Here is a 14,448-nt window from a genome sequence, read left to right as displayed (position 1 = left end):
AGAACGCAAGGAAGGACCCCCCTGAACTTTCCCCCCATCTAAAAAGACGACGTCGGCTGTATGGGAATATTTCGGCTATTGTAAAATCACAGATGGCCATAGCCTTAACGCGAGACTCACGCGTTGAGCCTAGGATGGCCAGGGCTTAGATCTGCGTGAGCACGACCCGTCGTTATTTGTCAAATTCAAGCTACATTAAAACGTTGTCTTGCTTCAACATACATCGCATTGAACATAAACTATTTCCACCCGCAGGTTTGAGGAGTAGCTAACAAACGTCAGATAAATGCTCTCTCTATGCTAACGTTACCTACTGAGGCAGCTAACATGGCTAATTAGCTAGCTAACACCAGCTATCTTTCTCCACTAACTAACGTTAACGTTAGTTGACTGAGCGAACTTCGCTGTACAGCGGTCGTTATCAAAACGTATTGCACTGAAGAGAAGTAACATTAGATAATGACGAAAGACTCCTCCAACCTGTCAGTGGAAAAGTATGCACAAACTTTGTGTGTGTGAGTGAGAGAGAGAGAGAGAGACAGAAACAGGGACAGAGGCTGTGTGTGTGTGTGTGTGTGTGTGTGTGTGTGTGTGTGTGTGAGGAAACAATAATTGTGTCCAGTGTTCACCCATTACAAAAGAGAAGCGTGTATTTGATATTATTATGATGTTTTAGTTTCACATCAAATTAATTCGATTAAATCGTTTACATTCATAAGTAAGAACAGTACTATATTAACATAGTATAATAACAAACTATATTAACACATACTTGCCAGTTAACTGTCATTACAGTTGGAGGTTACATTAACATTTTTTCTCAGTCCACAATTCAGCAAACTGTTAAAAATAAAACAAATTTTGTTCATTGGCATTTTTTACACGTAAAGGTCCGCAATACCGCGATACCGTGAAACCGTGGTATTTTTGTCCAAGGTTATCATACCGTCAAAAACTCATACCGTTGCATCCCTAGTAGGAGGCGGGCTGGTTTGAGGCTGGGGGTGTAGGAGGCGGGCTGGTTTGAGCCTGGGGGTGTAGGAGGCGGGCTGGTTTGAGCCTGGGGGTGTAGGAGGCGGGCTGGTTTGAGGCTGGGGGTGTAGGAGGCGGGCTGGTTTGAGCCTGGGGGTGTAGGAGGCGGGCTGGTTTGAGCCTGGGGGTGTAGGAGGCGGGCTGGTTTGAGGCTGGGGGTGTAGGAGGTGGGCTGGTTTGAGCCTGGGGGTGTAGGAGGCGGGCTGGTTTGAGCCTGGGGGTGTAGGAGGCGGGCTGGTTTGAGCCTGGGGGTGTAGGAGGCAGGCTGGTTTGAGGCTGGGGGTGTAGGAGGCGGGCTGGTTTGAGGCTGGGGGTGTAGGAGGCGGGCTGGTTTGAGGCTGGGTGTGGGGGGCTGGCTGGTTTGAGCCTGGGGGTGTGGGTTTTAACAGAGTTGTCAGCAGGCAGGGTCAGTTGTGTCAGCTTATTACTTGGCTACCTACTAAATAAATACATTATTTGATACAAAATATAACAACAACAACGTTTTTTTTTCTGATCCCCCCCCCATTTTCCTCCCCCTCTGCCGATCTGGGGAGAGCTGTAGACTAGCACCATGCTTCCTCCGACACATGCGCAGTTGCCAGCGACCAAGCTGGAGGTAACACGAGGGCGCAAACCTGCGACCCTCGTGTTGGTAGGCAGAGAATTACCCTCCCCGTACACCCATTTATATTTCATCATGTTTAAATGAAATAATAATGGAAATGGAAATAAACCATACAATTAAGATATTGAATGTCAGCACAAAATATCAGGTATCAGCAGTGTCAATCCAAAAACAATTGATATCGACCTTCGAGAACTCATATTGATCTAAACCTATGGGGATGAAATTGACTAGTTTGCTGCTCTTCTTAAAAAATGTCTTTCTTGCCATTCTGACCCAGGATAACAAAACATAATTATGGTTAGCTTCTCCATCTCTGTAGCTGTGCCAAACATGTCAAACACACTGCTCTGCTGTGTGTTGGTGTTGAAGCTCGTCTGCATGTAGCATCACGCACGGCACCCTAAACGAGCCGTGTAAATGCACCTAAAGGCATAGCTTGCTATTCTGACGAGCCTTATGAAAGATGTATGAACGTTTGTTTGTGCCTCTGGTACCCCATGCCTTTATCTAATAAACCAGACAGCGTTATTATTCCCCCCGTGTTCTGCTTAGGATGTCAACTGCACCTTGTCCAAATACCTCCTATTGTCAGTTTGGATCAGCATTCATTCATTTTGTTTTATATTGATATACAGTACTGTATATCTGTATATTGGAATGCTTTACAAAGAATCCCCCATGAGCGGTCTGAGATGCGCTCGGCCAAATCAACTCATTGGTGCAGTTGGGTGTGGAGAATGATACCATGCAATCATGTACAGACAGATCTATTTCCCTGCTCCCTTGTGGGAGGTGTTTGGTCTGGTGGGAGGACTTTGGTGAAGCTGGAACAGCACACGCTGCCGTTCTGTCATTTCCCTCGCAGTTCTTTTGATCATGCAGGCTGCACATCAAAGACTAAAGCTAACCTGAGAGAAACAAACAGACAAAGACACTAGTTAGCGGATAGTGAACACGCGACTCCAAATATGTTGTCTTCCACGAATCAGTCAATTAGTAACAAAATGGTAGCTTGTTTTGACCTGTAATTGTAGCGTCCTCTTTGTACCAGTCATTTTAATTTGAGAAACTATAGGCATCTCGCGCGCTATGCAAGATGCCTGCGTATGCTCGCCTGCCCTGCAGCTCGTGTACGCAGCTCGCCCGCTGCGAGGCCTTGCCCGCAGCTCGGCTGCTGCGTAGCCTCGCCTGCCCTCAAACAAACAGACAGAGCTCTATCTCCCTTTTAGATAGATAGATAGATAGATAGATATGTAAGAGCCAAAATCGCCATGACGTATTTGTTTTGTCAACACATGATAATTGGTGATTTATTGTATATTTCTGTTGTTTGTTCTGATGCGTAGCTTACTGAGTGTATTGCAATGTTTATTGCCGAAGTACGCCGCCTAGTGGCACAAGTGGGAATCAGCTAATCAATCTCATTTGTCAGTAGTTGGTGAAAGAAGGAGGTTGCTGCACAAGTTTGGCTCGATACAGTTTTTTGACCATCATCATTTAACTTGGAATACTTTTGGACTACTGTTCTGTGAAATATTGTTTTCTTGGACACTCATTTGGATTATTTCTACAGAAAGTTGTTTGCTTTGGACCTGTGCATTTTCACTGTAAAAGAAAGGATTGTTCACACCTGCTTGGAGAAACCAGTAAACGGTTAAAGTTATTTTTCTGACTCCGTGTGGATCTGTGAGTAACCTCTATAACTTCAAGTGGATACAGTGAAATGCAAGGGATAAGAGATGCGTCAAAACCACAGACAAACTAGTCATGCAACCATGTGGCTCACAAGGTTTACTTGATAAAATTGCCGCTACAAGATAGATAGATAAATAGATAGATAGATAGATAGATAGATAGATAGATAGATAGATAGATAGATAGATAGATAGATAGATAGATAGATAGATAGATAGATGGATGCGTGCTTTGGTTAGATGCACCATGGCATTTTCCCAAGTTTAGTCAAAACCTGATTGATGGTGTGAGATATTGTGAGTAATGACGAACAAACAAAATGATATTGTAGCACCCCTTCGCTTTTCTATGCTGGAATTCAGTTCAGTCAGGGCCACTTTAGTTTTGCCATTTGGAGTAGATATTTGGTGGTATGGCAGCTCTGTTCTGGGAGCTCCCTGCCCACAAAAAACAGGTACAGAACAGAGCAGCGACAATGACAACACAAATGACATTGTTTTAGTCAGCCACAGTGAAGGTAACTTCCTCGTCACCAGAGACCCAGTTGGCCTGCCGACATGTTCCGCTGTTTAACCTGAACCCAAACCATGAGTTGTTTCAGTTGCGTAAACATAACGGGGTCGTCCTCCCCTCTGAATATGTTGCGTGCATAACTGCATATGAGACGCTCCGTTTGGCTCATATGCTGTTTTAGGAGTCATTGGAAATCGATGTATACATTCTGTGGTTTCAGTAGAAGGACGTGTTGGACATACAGATGAAGAAAGCATGTAGCGCCCCCCTTGGGCCAGCTGGAGATGCAGCAGCATTACCCCAAGTTTCATCACGATCGGATCAGTCGACTCATCTAAGATCTCGTGTGTGATGGACAAGTGACTCCCTCTTTATGATGAAATCAACCAAAAGCAGAACAGAGAGAGGGAGAGGCCAGCAGAGATAGTCAGTGAGGGAGATAGTGAGTCTGACAGAGAGGGAGAGGCCAGCAGAGATAGTCAGTGAGGGAGATAGTGAGTCTGACAGAGAGGGAGGGGCCAGCAGAGATAGTCAGTGAGGGAGATAGTGAGTCTGACAGAGAGGGAGGGGCCAGCAGAGATAGTCAGTGAGAGAGATAGTGAGTCTGACAGAGAGGGAGGGGCCAGCAGAGATAGTCAGTGAGAGAGATAGTGAGTCTGACAGAGAGGGAGGGGCCAGCAGAGATAGTTAGTGAGAGAGATAGTGAGTCTGACAGAGAGGGAGGGGCCAGCAGAGATAGTCAGTGAGGGAGATAGTGAGTCTGACAGAGAGGGAGGGGCCAGCAGAGATAGTCAGTGAGGGAGATAGTGAGTCTGACAGAGAGGGAGAGGCCAGCAGAGATAGTCAGTGAGAGAGATAGTGTCTGACAGAGAGGGAGGGGCCAGCAGAGATAGTCAGTGAGGGAGATAGTGAGTCTGACAGAGAGGGAGGGGCCAGCAGAGATAGTCAGTGAGGGAGATAGTGTCTGACAGAGAGGGAGGGGCCAGCAGAGATAGTCAGTGAGGGAGATAGTGAGTCTGACAGAGAGGGAGAGGCCAGCAGAGATAGTCAGTGAGGGAGATAGTGTCTGACAGAGAGGGAGAGGCCAGCAGAGATAGTCAGTGAGGGAGATAGTGTCTGACAGAGAGGGAGAGGCCAGCAGAGATAGTCAGTGAGGGAGATAGTGAGTCTGACAGAGAGGGAGGGGCCAGCAGAGATAGTCAGTGAGGGAGATAGTGAGTCTGACAGAGAGGGAGAGGCCAGCAGAGATAGTCAGTGAGGGAGATAGTGTCTGACAGAGAGGGAGGGGCCAGCAGAGATAGTCAGTGAGGGAGATAGTGTCTGACAGAGAGGGAGGGGCCAGCAGAGATAGTCAGTGAGGGAGATAGTGAGTCTGACAGAGAGGGAGGGGCCAGCAGAGATAGTCAGTGAGGGAGATAGTGAGTCTGACAGAGAGGGAGAGGCCAGCAGAGATAGTCAGTGAGGGAGATAGTGTCTGACAGAGAGGGAGAGGCCAGCAGAGATAGTCAGTGAGGGAGATAGTGTCTGACAGAGAGGGAGAGGCCAGCAGAGATAGTCAGTGAGGGAGATAGTGAGTCTGACAGAGAGGGAGGGGCCAGCAGAGATAGTCAGTGAGGGAGATAGTGAGTCTGACAGAGAGGGAGAGGCCAGCAGAGATAGTCAGTGAGGGAGATAGTGTCTGACAGAGAGGGAGGGGCCAGCAGAGATAGTCAGTGAGGGAGATAGTGTCTGACAGAGAGGGAGGGGCCAGCAGAGATAGTCAGTGAGGGAGATAGTGAGTCTGACAGAGAGGGAGGGGCCAGCAGAGATAGTCAGTGAGGGAGATAGTGTCTGACAGAGAGGGAGAGGCCAGCAGAGATAGTCAGTGAGGGAGATAGTGTCTGACAGAGAGGGAGAGGCCAGCAGAGATAGTCAGTGAGGGAGATAGTGAGTCTGACAGAGAGGGAGAGGCCAGCAGAGATAGTCAGTGAGGGAGATAGTGAGTCTGACAGAGAGGGAGGGGCCAGCAGAGATAGTCAGTGAGGGAGATAGTGAGTCTGACAGAGAGGGAGGGGCCAGCAGAGATAGTCAGTGAGGGAGATAGTGAGTCTGACAGAGAGGGAGAGGCCAGCAGAGATAGTCAGTGAGGGAGATAGTGTCTGACAGAGAGGGAGAGGCCAGCAGAGATAGTCAGTGAGGGAGATAGTGAGTCTGACAGAGAGGGAGAGGCCAGCAGAGATAGTCAGTGAGGGAGATAGTGTCTGACAGAGAGGGAGAGGCCAGCAGAGATAGTCAGTGAGGGAGATAGTGTCTGACAGAGAGGGAGAGGCCAGCAGAGATAGTCAGTGAGGGAGATAGTGAGTCTGACAGAGAGGGAGGGGCCAGCAGAGATAGTCAGTGAGGGAGATAGTGAGTCTGACAGAGAGGGAGGGGCCAGCAGAGATAGTCAGTGAGGGAGATAGTGAGTCTGACAGAGAGGGAGAGGCCAGCAGAGATAGTCAGTGAGGGAGATAGTGTCTGACAGAGAGGGAGAGGCCAGCAGAGATAGTCAGTGAGGGAGATAGTGAGTCTGACAGAGAGGGAGGGGCCAGCAGAGATAGTCAGTGAGGGAGATAGTGAGTCTGACAGAGAGGGAGGGGCCAGCAGAGATAGTCAGTGAGGGAGATAGTGAGTCTGACAGAGAGGGAGAGGCCAGCAGAGATAGTCAGTGAGGGAGATAGTGAGTCTGACAGAGAGGGAGGGGCCAGCAGAGATAGTCAGTGAGGGAGATAGTGAGTCTGACAGAGAGGGAGGGGCCAGCAGAGATAGTCAGTGAGGGAGATAGTGGCTCAATTCCAATCCGCCCCCTAAAGACTCAAGCCCTGTACCCTCACTCCCTATAATGGCCGCCATCTGAAAGCGGTTGAGTCATCAGTCAAGTGTGGAAGGGATCCACATTGGATAAATAAGAGGATTGGGACAGCAGAGCCCTTTGCACATGACAAGATGATGTTGACTCTGGCAGGTTTGGGGCTTGCTATATATTGTTTATTGTCAAGACAACTAAAGTGTTTGAGGGATAGACTCCCTGATGAGTCTGTTCTCATCCAGGCTCTGGCTCTACAGAGTGGACAACAGGTCATTTAAAAATAATAAATGTAGCCTACTGCAAAATCTGCAATTGATAACTGTGTAATTATAATTAAAATAAGCTTAATAATGACATGTCACCCAACATTATACAGAGGGACAAAAAACCAGCACTCAAAATAAATCCTTTTGGGTTGTTTTATTACCTTCAAGCAGTGACAATGAACGTTTCGGCGTAAGCCTTCCTCAGCATTATACACAATGTCAATACTGTAAGATTCGGTAAAACAATTTCTCATTCATCAAAAAAGTTGTGGATTGCAATTGTAATTGAAATGATCGATGATCATACTAGGATTGTGTAATATAACTACTTGCATTCCTCTGATATAATATTTTGTCTAATCTGAAATCAGATTAGAATAAATGTAATGTTTCATTGTCAATTTAGGCATTCCAGCGCAGCCCGTATACGCGGCTAAACACCGCGTTCGTTTCGCGGGTATGTTCTTTTATTTTTTTCTTACAGATATTTGCGGAATTCCCCGGTAACCCCGTTTTATACGTCACAACGCTATGCATTGTGGGCAATTCCCTTTCCGTAAGTGGCCACAGCTGCTCCCTTACGGTAAGGGGGCAGAAAGGGCTCACTCCGAGCCCTCATTCACACAGGCTGACAGCACTACACAGGCTGGCTAAAAGCATTTAGGGGCGTTAGGTTAGTGAAGTCTGGCATCAGGACAGCATGGAGTCCTTAAGATGGCCTCTATAATAATATAATAATACTAGTGTTGAGAGCAGACAGCAGACACACATACTGTATAGGGCAGCCACATGCGCCTCCTTTATGGGTAGTTGTGGCTCTAATAAATAAATAAATAAATAACATTTTAATAAAAGAATGGGAGGAAAGGGATTTTTTTTGGATTGTGGCTCTTTCAACGCTTTTGTTTTTGTCAGTGTGGCTCCTGAGTCGGGCCAGGTTGAGTAGCACTGCTATACGGTAAGGTTACATCTCCTTCACGGATATGAAGAAGTAAGATGTGCCCATGCCACAGGAAGTAAGCAGGTATCTTAACCAGGCTTCTCGTCATAAAAGAATGAGCTCACCTGTGTTACTCTGCAGTAACTGAGCTCACCTGTGTTACTCTACAGTAACTGAAAGAGCTCACCTGTGTTACTCTACAGTAACTGAGCTCACCTGTGTTACTCTACAGTAACTGAAAGAGCTCACCTGTGTTACTCTACAGTAACTGAAAGAGCTCACCTGTGTTACTCTACAGTAACTGAAAGAGCTCACCTGTGTTACTCTACAGTAACTGAAAGAGCTCACCTGTGTTACTCTACAGTAACTGAATGAGCTCACCTGTGTTACTCTGCAGTAACTGAAAGAGCTCACCTGTGTTACACTACAGTAACTGAAAGAGCTCACCTGTGTTACTCTACAGTAACTGAATGAGCTCACCTGTGTTACTCTACAGCAGGGGTGCCCAAATTCTTTCCCATGAAGGGCCAAAACTCAATCTGGGTGGAGGGCCGAGGGCCAAAAATAAACATTGTGGAATTACATTAAAATGTATTGTGTTTTATAGAAAATTGACATTCTAAATCAAAAATAACATTTCAATATAATAATCTACTTTTTATCTGTTTGGTAATTGTAATAATTTGCAATTGGTTATATATATAAAAAAAAAACATCTGCATTTGTGGGGAGCTTAAACATTTAATCAGTAAACACCCAGTTAAAAACAGTTGTATTTTCCACCTTTGTAATCAAGAGAGAAATTTGACTTAATTCACAACTTGAAAAATCCTCAAGGTACTTTGAAAATCAGCTTTATTGTCCATCTTTTGTAAACAATTTGCCATGACAATTTGCAGGGATGCAATCTCAGGAGTGAACACAGTATCCGCAGCCACATTCAGACACTGTTTCACAAAGTCACCACATGAAAAAGTTCGTCCACCCTTTGCAATCAGTGCAGATATCTGATAACTTGCCCGAGTTGCATTCTGGATAAAAAAAATTGGGGAGATTATTATTATTTTTTTTCAAAATCCGTGGCGGGCCAAAACAAACAGAGCGCCCCAAATTGGGCACCACTGCTCTACAGTAACTGAATGAGCTCACCTGTTTTACTCTGCAGTAACTTAAAGGACGGCTTTCCCGTGGGGAATATGAATATATATTAAATCTCACGCCCCTAAGGTTTTCGAATCCGTTGAAATTTTTGAAATTGGTTGTTCACAGCCTGAGCAATCAACCATCTCTCACATATTTTTTGGCCTCGCTGACGCGTTTTATGTCAGAGAGGCCAAGTCCGCCTTGCGGAAGATGAGCACCAGTGAACTACAAGTGTTGTGGGGGTGTGCCGCCATGGTTCCGCCTCTAGAGGTCCTCCACGCCCCTTCACAGGTCCTGAAGAAAAACAAAAGGCAGCCATCTTTTTTCACCGCATAGCCTAGGCTAGCTAATGTTAGCTTCCCATAGCTCCTTGCAAAGAACCATATCTCGGGAACGGAAGCACCTACTGTAGAGACACGGGACTGGCGGCATTGGAAAGCTCGTCAAATTTTACATCTAGTAGAAGGTGCGTTCAAGTTACGAAATCAACGCTGAGCATTGATTTAGATTTTTGATTTTTTTTTACATGAAATAGTTACAACATCAGATGCTCATAACTCAGAGGAAAATGCCTTAAAATGCATGATTTCTTTTTTATGAAGACATCTCCCGACATATATACTACCGTTTAAATTTGGTGCAATTTGTTCTACTAATGTTTTTATGTCGAAGCCTTCTTCTTCTTCTTCTTCTTCTTCTTTGAGTTTTATGGCGGTTGGCAAGCATACGGTATATGTGCATTACCGCCACCTACTGGAGTTTGATATCAGCCAAATGCCTGAGGGGTGGGCGTGGAATCGAAGGCCACGCGAGCCCAGTGCATTGTGGGAACTGTAGGATTTCGGCTCCCCGCACCCGCCCCTCCCCCCCACAGAGTGGATTTTGGTTGATTGCCCAGGCTCTGAACAACCAATTTCAAAAATTTCAACGGATTCAAACTCCTTAGGGGCATGAGATTTAATATATCTTATATTATATTCCCCACGGGAAAGCCTTCCTTTAATGAGCTCACCTGTGTTACTCTGCAGTAACTGAGGTTTGTTAAATGCCTCGACCAAAACTAGGCTAGCGGGTAAAGGATGGTGTTGTCCATGTATGTTATTGTCAACCTACTTTATCTGCTGTTGAGTCTTGACTGACAGCTGCTGCTCACAGAAAAGAGCACAACATGCTGAAAGAAAGAAGCTGTCTGATTCTCTTGTGCCTATTTATTTTTGCGGCAGCTTTACGGCTCAAATAGAATCCGTTTATTTCCCTGTGATATGGAAATATTGTCTCTGCGTGAGGGCATCCAGGAGTTAATGGTAAATCTCTGACCTTTTCCCTCCGTCTTTATCGCAGACGTGTGTTCAACGCATGAATACAGATTGATCGCCTGCTGCTGCTGTCATTTCCCTCGCCTTCCCATCCAAAGACACTGGTGGGATGCACACCTCACACTGGTTCCCATCCAGAGACACTGGTGGGATGCACACCTCACACTGGTTCCCATCCAGAGACACTGGTGGGATGAACACCTCACACTGGTTCCCATCCAAAGACACTGGTGGGATGCACACCTCACACTGGTTCCCATCCAAAGACACTGGTGGGATGAACGCCTCACACTGGTTCCCATCCAAAGACACTGGTGGGATGCACACCTCACACTGGTTCCCATCCAAAGACACTGGTGGGATGAACACCTCACACTGGTTCCCATCCAAAGACACTGGTGGGATGAACACCACACACTGGTTCCCATCCAAAGACACTGGTGGGATGTACGCCTCACACTGGTTCCCATCCAAAGACACTGGTGGGATGAACACCTCACACTGGTTCCCATCCAAAGACACTGGTGGGATGAACACCTCACACTGGTTCCCATCCAAAGACACTGGTGGGATGAACACCTCACACTGGTTCCCATCCAAAGACACTGGTGGGATGTACGCCTCACACTGGTTCCCATCCAAAGACACTGGTGGGATGTACGCCTCACACTGGTTCCCATCCAAAGACACTGGTGGGATGAACACCTCACACTGGTTCCCATCCAGAGACACTGGTGGGATTTACGTCTCACACGGCTTTCAATTTTCCTGCTAAATGCCAGCGCCAATCTTTGGCACCATGGGAGAGGGGGAGGGAGGGAGAGGGGAGGGGGGGGGAGAACAGGTGGGAGATTTGGAGGGTGAGGTGGGAGGGATCTAAAAGAGTAATCCCAATATTGGTGGTGAAATCATGTCACACAGATCTCTTTTTGTGTGTGTGTGTGTGTGTGTGTGTGTGTGTGTGTGTGTGTGTGTGTGTGTGTGTGTGTGTGTGTGTGTGTGTGTGTGTGTGTGTGTGTGTGTGTGTGTGTGTGCTGTCAAGCTACAAAGGAGACGGCTCTGCTGGAAAACAACACACAACTGCTTTTCTTCTTGTCTCTCCCTGCTGTGGCAGTTATCAGTTATCTGTTATCAGTTATCGTGGGCCCGGCTTTCTGACAGCTATTAAGTATAACAGCATCAGACATATCTGTTCTCACACGTGCAGCTCATCTTCAAAGACACCATCATTTACTTTGTTCAAAGAGTGGCCTTTTTCACACTATTGATTTGTGGCCATCTGCTGAGCAAAGAAGTTAAAAAAATATATGTATACTGTATATATATTATTATTATTATTATTTATTATTATTTTTTTTATTATTTTTTGCGGGCGTGGGTGTTGTACAAAGAGGATTTTGGTATGAAAAACAGCAGGTGTTGAGCATTGAGAACAAAACATTCTCACTTGTAGAAACTGTGAAACTCGGGCTAATTAACAGTCAGTTTGAATGTAAGTATCTGACTTTTGTGTGAGGCTGATCGTATTAATGAGCTGTAGGTTTGAAGCACGATGAAACCTTATCATACATGTAGGGAGTAGGGTTGGGTACCGTTCACATTTGAATCGATACCGGTACGGTACCGGTACCTGGAATTCGGTACGGTACCAAAAACGGTACCTTTTTCAATACTTTTTTGAGTAAAAAAAAAAAAAAAAATTTTTTTTTTTTTGCAACAACAAAAATGTACAGTTGTAAAACAAATGAGTCCAAACTTCTCAATTTCAACATTGTTCTTTATTTAGATTTTTTTTTGTTTAGCAGCAGCACCCAACAAAATAAAATCCCTCCCTCCCTCCCTCTTCCCTCCCAAACCAAGAGTTTACTTGTCGCAGCAAGGTAGTGACTGTGAGGTAATGGTCTTGTGCCACACTGCTCCATCCATCAGCGGTCACTGCAATATGGTCAACTGCCCTGAGTTCCTCCTTCACATTCTTCTTCTCAACACGATACCAAGCTGGGATAAGTGTGTTTGTGAGAAGGTCTCTGGAGGGAGGGGAGTATTTTGGGTTCAGGGTCCCTGTCATCTCCCTATATATAGACAATAAAAATAACTATTGTTAGTAACTTAGCTTACTCTATGAATATCACACACACACATTATCACCCATTTATACATAAATAAATAATTTACCTGAACCATGGAGACTCCACCGTTGCGAAGGGCAACATGCCTTTTACAATGAAGGCAGTCACTGCCCTGTGGCACTCATTTACTTTCTGCCGGGGTAAAGCTGCTTTCTTCGCCAGGGTGAAGGGTGTCTCCTGTGCGACTCTCACACGGTGGCCTAGCAAAGAAAGCAAGAGTGTAACGTTGAATAACACGTCTCACGGTGACACGAACTGAGGATAATAATAACGTTAGCAACGCTAGTTACGCTACTAAACATGCTAAGCTATAAGCTACAACTATCCAGCTAACGTTAGCTAATTAAATGACGTTACCTGATGTTGAAGAAGTCGACGCCTCACTTGCGACACTTGAAGTTTCGTCGTCGTCGTTGTCCGTTTCAGCTAACGAAGCAGAGGAGCTGCTGGCTGTACTGTAGGTGCTTTGCTGCTGGTGGATGCAGCGTCCACCCTCAGGCTATCGAACACTTTACAGTCTTCCGCATTTAAAAAGATTTTATGCTTGACCAAGTGTTTCCTCAAGTTAGAGGTGTTCCCCTGGCCAGCTTTGCACTTCGCATCGCAAATGTTACAGCGAGCGTTGTCTGAGTCTATCTTTGTGAAGTGTAGCCAGTGCCACACTTTGGACCGCAAGCGAGAGGCCATCTTCTTCTCTTCTGCTTGTTTTGGCAGTGACGTGCTGACGTAACCCACCCTCGTGTGTGTTGCCTTCAAGTTTGCGTCGGAATTTCTATCTCGCTCGCTGTCTTTGTATCACTGAGATGCGTTCAAGTACCGACATTTTTAAATTATAATAGAAAAAAAAAAAAGTACCGAAATGAGGTACCGTTTCATGTCATGTGAACTGATACTCGGTAGTACCGCCCACTTTCGGTCGGTGCCTGTAAAAGTACCGAGTTCGGTACCCATCCCTAGTAGGGAGTGCTTCCAATCAGGATTGACTTTGAGATAGGGTTCATACATGTAGGGAGTGCTTCCAATCATGATTGACTTTGAGATAGGATAGAGTTTCCACTGGCCGTGATATTCTAGGAATATCATGGAAAGATCAGGGACAGTCAGGAAATGTGATCACTTCTCTGGGGAAGTCATGCGATATCAGGGAATTTTACAAATGGGTCACTTTCCAGGAATATAGCAGATTGTATTGAACTAAGGAGATGACTCCACTAATAGATGCTCACAGTAGAGCATCACAGGACCATGTGGGCCAAGAGGAGCCAGACTCTTTGGCTTTCTCTTCTCTTCATCCTGGTCTTCATCATGTCCTTTTCTTTGCTTCTGACTAAACCTGCTGGCATGGCTGTGGGGGGGGACGGGGGGACTAAGGATGGAGGCTGTTGGATTCGATGTGTCACATCACTCCTGCAGACACAGTGCCCTCCATTCCTCCTGGGTCTTCTCTGTGGGTGGGTGGATGGGGGACGATGTGGGCCAGTGTGAGGGAAGCCATCTCCTCTCACCACGGGCCTGCAGATAACCATGTCATCCCGTGACATGTTCATCAATAATGGTGAACACCTGCAGAGAGCGCACACTGTGGCTAGCAGCACCGTCAAGGCTACGGCTAGAAACACCTCGGCCTCCTCCCAGGGTTCAGGGCTGGAGATGGAGGAAACCCCCCAACCAGCCCAGATGGCTACTTACCCTGCAGCACGCCGCCCTTTGTCTCTTTCTTCATTTACACAATCAATTGACTGTTGTTGAGCCGGGCGGTTTTCATCACTGACCTCTGACCCAGGGCCGGTTCCAGAACAAGATGACTAGGGATGCATCCTAGATAGGAAGGGGTGCAGATGCCCGGCCGCCGGCTGCCCGAAAAATTTGACATGTTATTTTACTAAAAATAATACATTTTACCATCATTTCAAGTAGAATGATACCACCCAAGCAAGAATATTTCAAGTGTTTCAAGTGCTTTACTGAAATATTTGG

The 14,448-nt window shown here is 46.2% G+C and overlaps 1 protein-coding gene and 1 long non-coding RNA gene across 2 annotated transcripts in view; one reads left to right on the top strand and one right to left on the bottom strand.

The window, feature by feature from the left end:
* thsd7aa (thrombospondin, type I, domain containing 7Aa) overlaps nucleotides 1-14,448 on the top strand; it is a gene marked incomplete at both ends in the record, with an annotated part of 165,192 nt that overhangs the window by 44,524 nt on the left and 106,220 nt on the right. The gene's annotated exons all lie outside the window — the stretch shown is intronic.
* On the bottom strand, nucleotides 12,246-12,881 carry LOC310784670. Its single transcript, XR_014553136.1, has 3 exons — nucleotides 12,829-12,881; nucleotides 12,518-12,671; nucleotides 12,246-12,414 (listed from the first exon to the last, which is right to left on the bottom strand). It is a non-coding gene; the product is annotated as an uncharacterized lncRNA (long non-coding RNA).

This window comes from Poromitra crassiceps (genome assembly GCF_964638095.1).
Source record: "Poromitra crassiceps genome assembly, chromosome: 11".
In the NCBI taxonomy this organism is placed as follows: Eukaryota; Metazoa; Chordata; class Actinopteri; order Beryciformes; family Melamphaidae; genus Poromitra; species Poromitra crassiceps.
The sequence above is the reverse complement of the archived record's forward strand: the minus strand, read 5'-3'. Positions and strand labels throughout refer to the sequence as shown.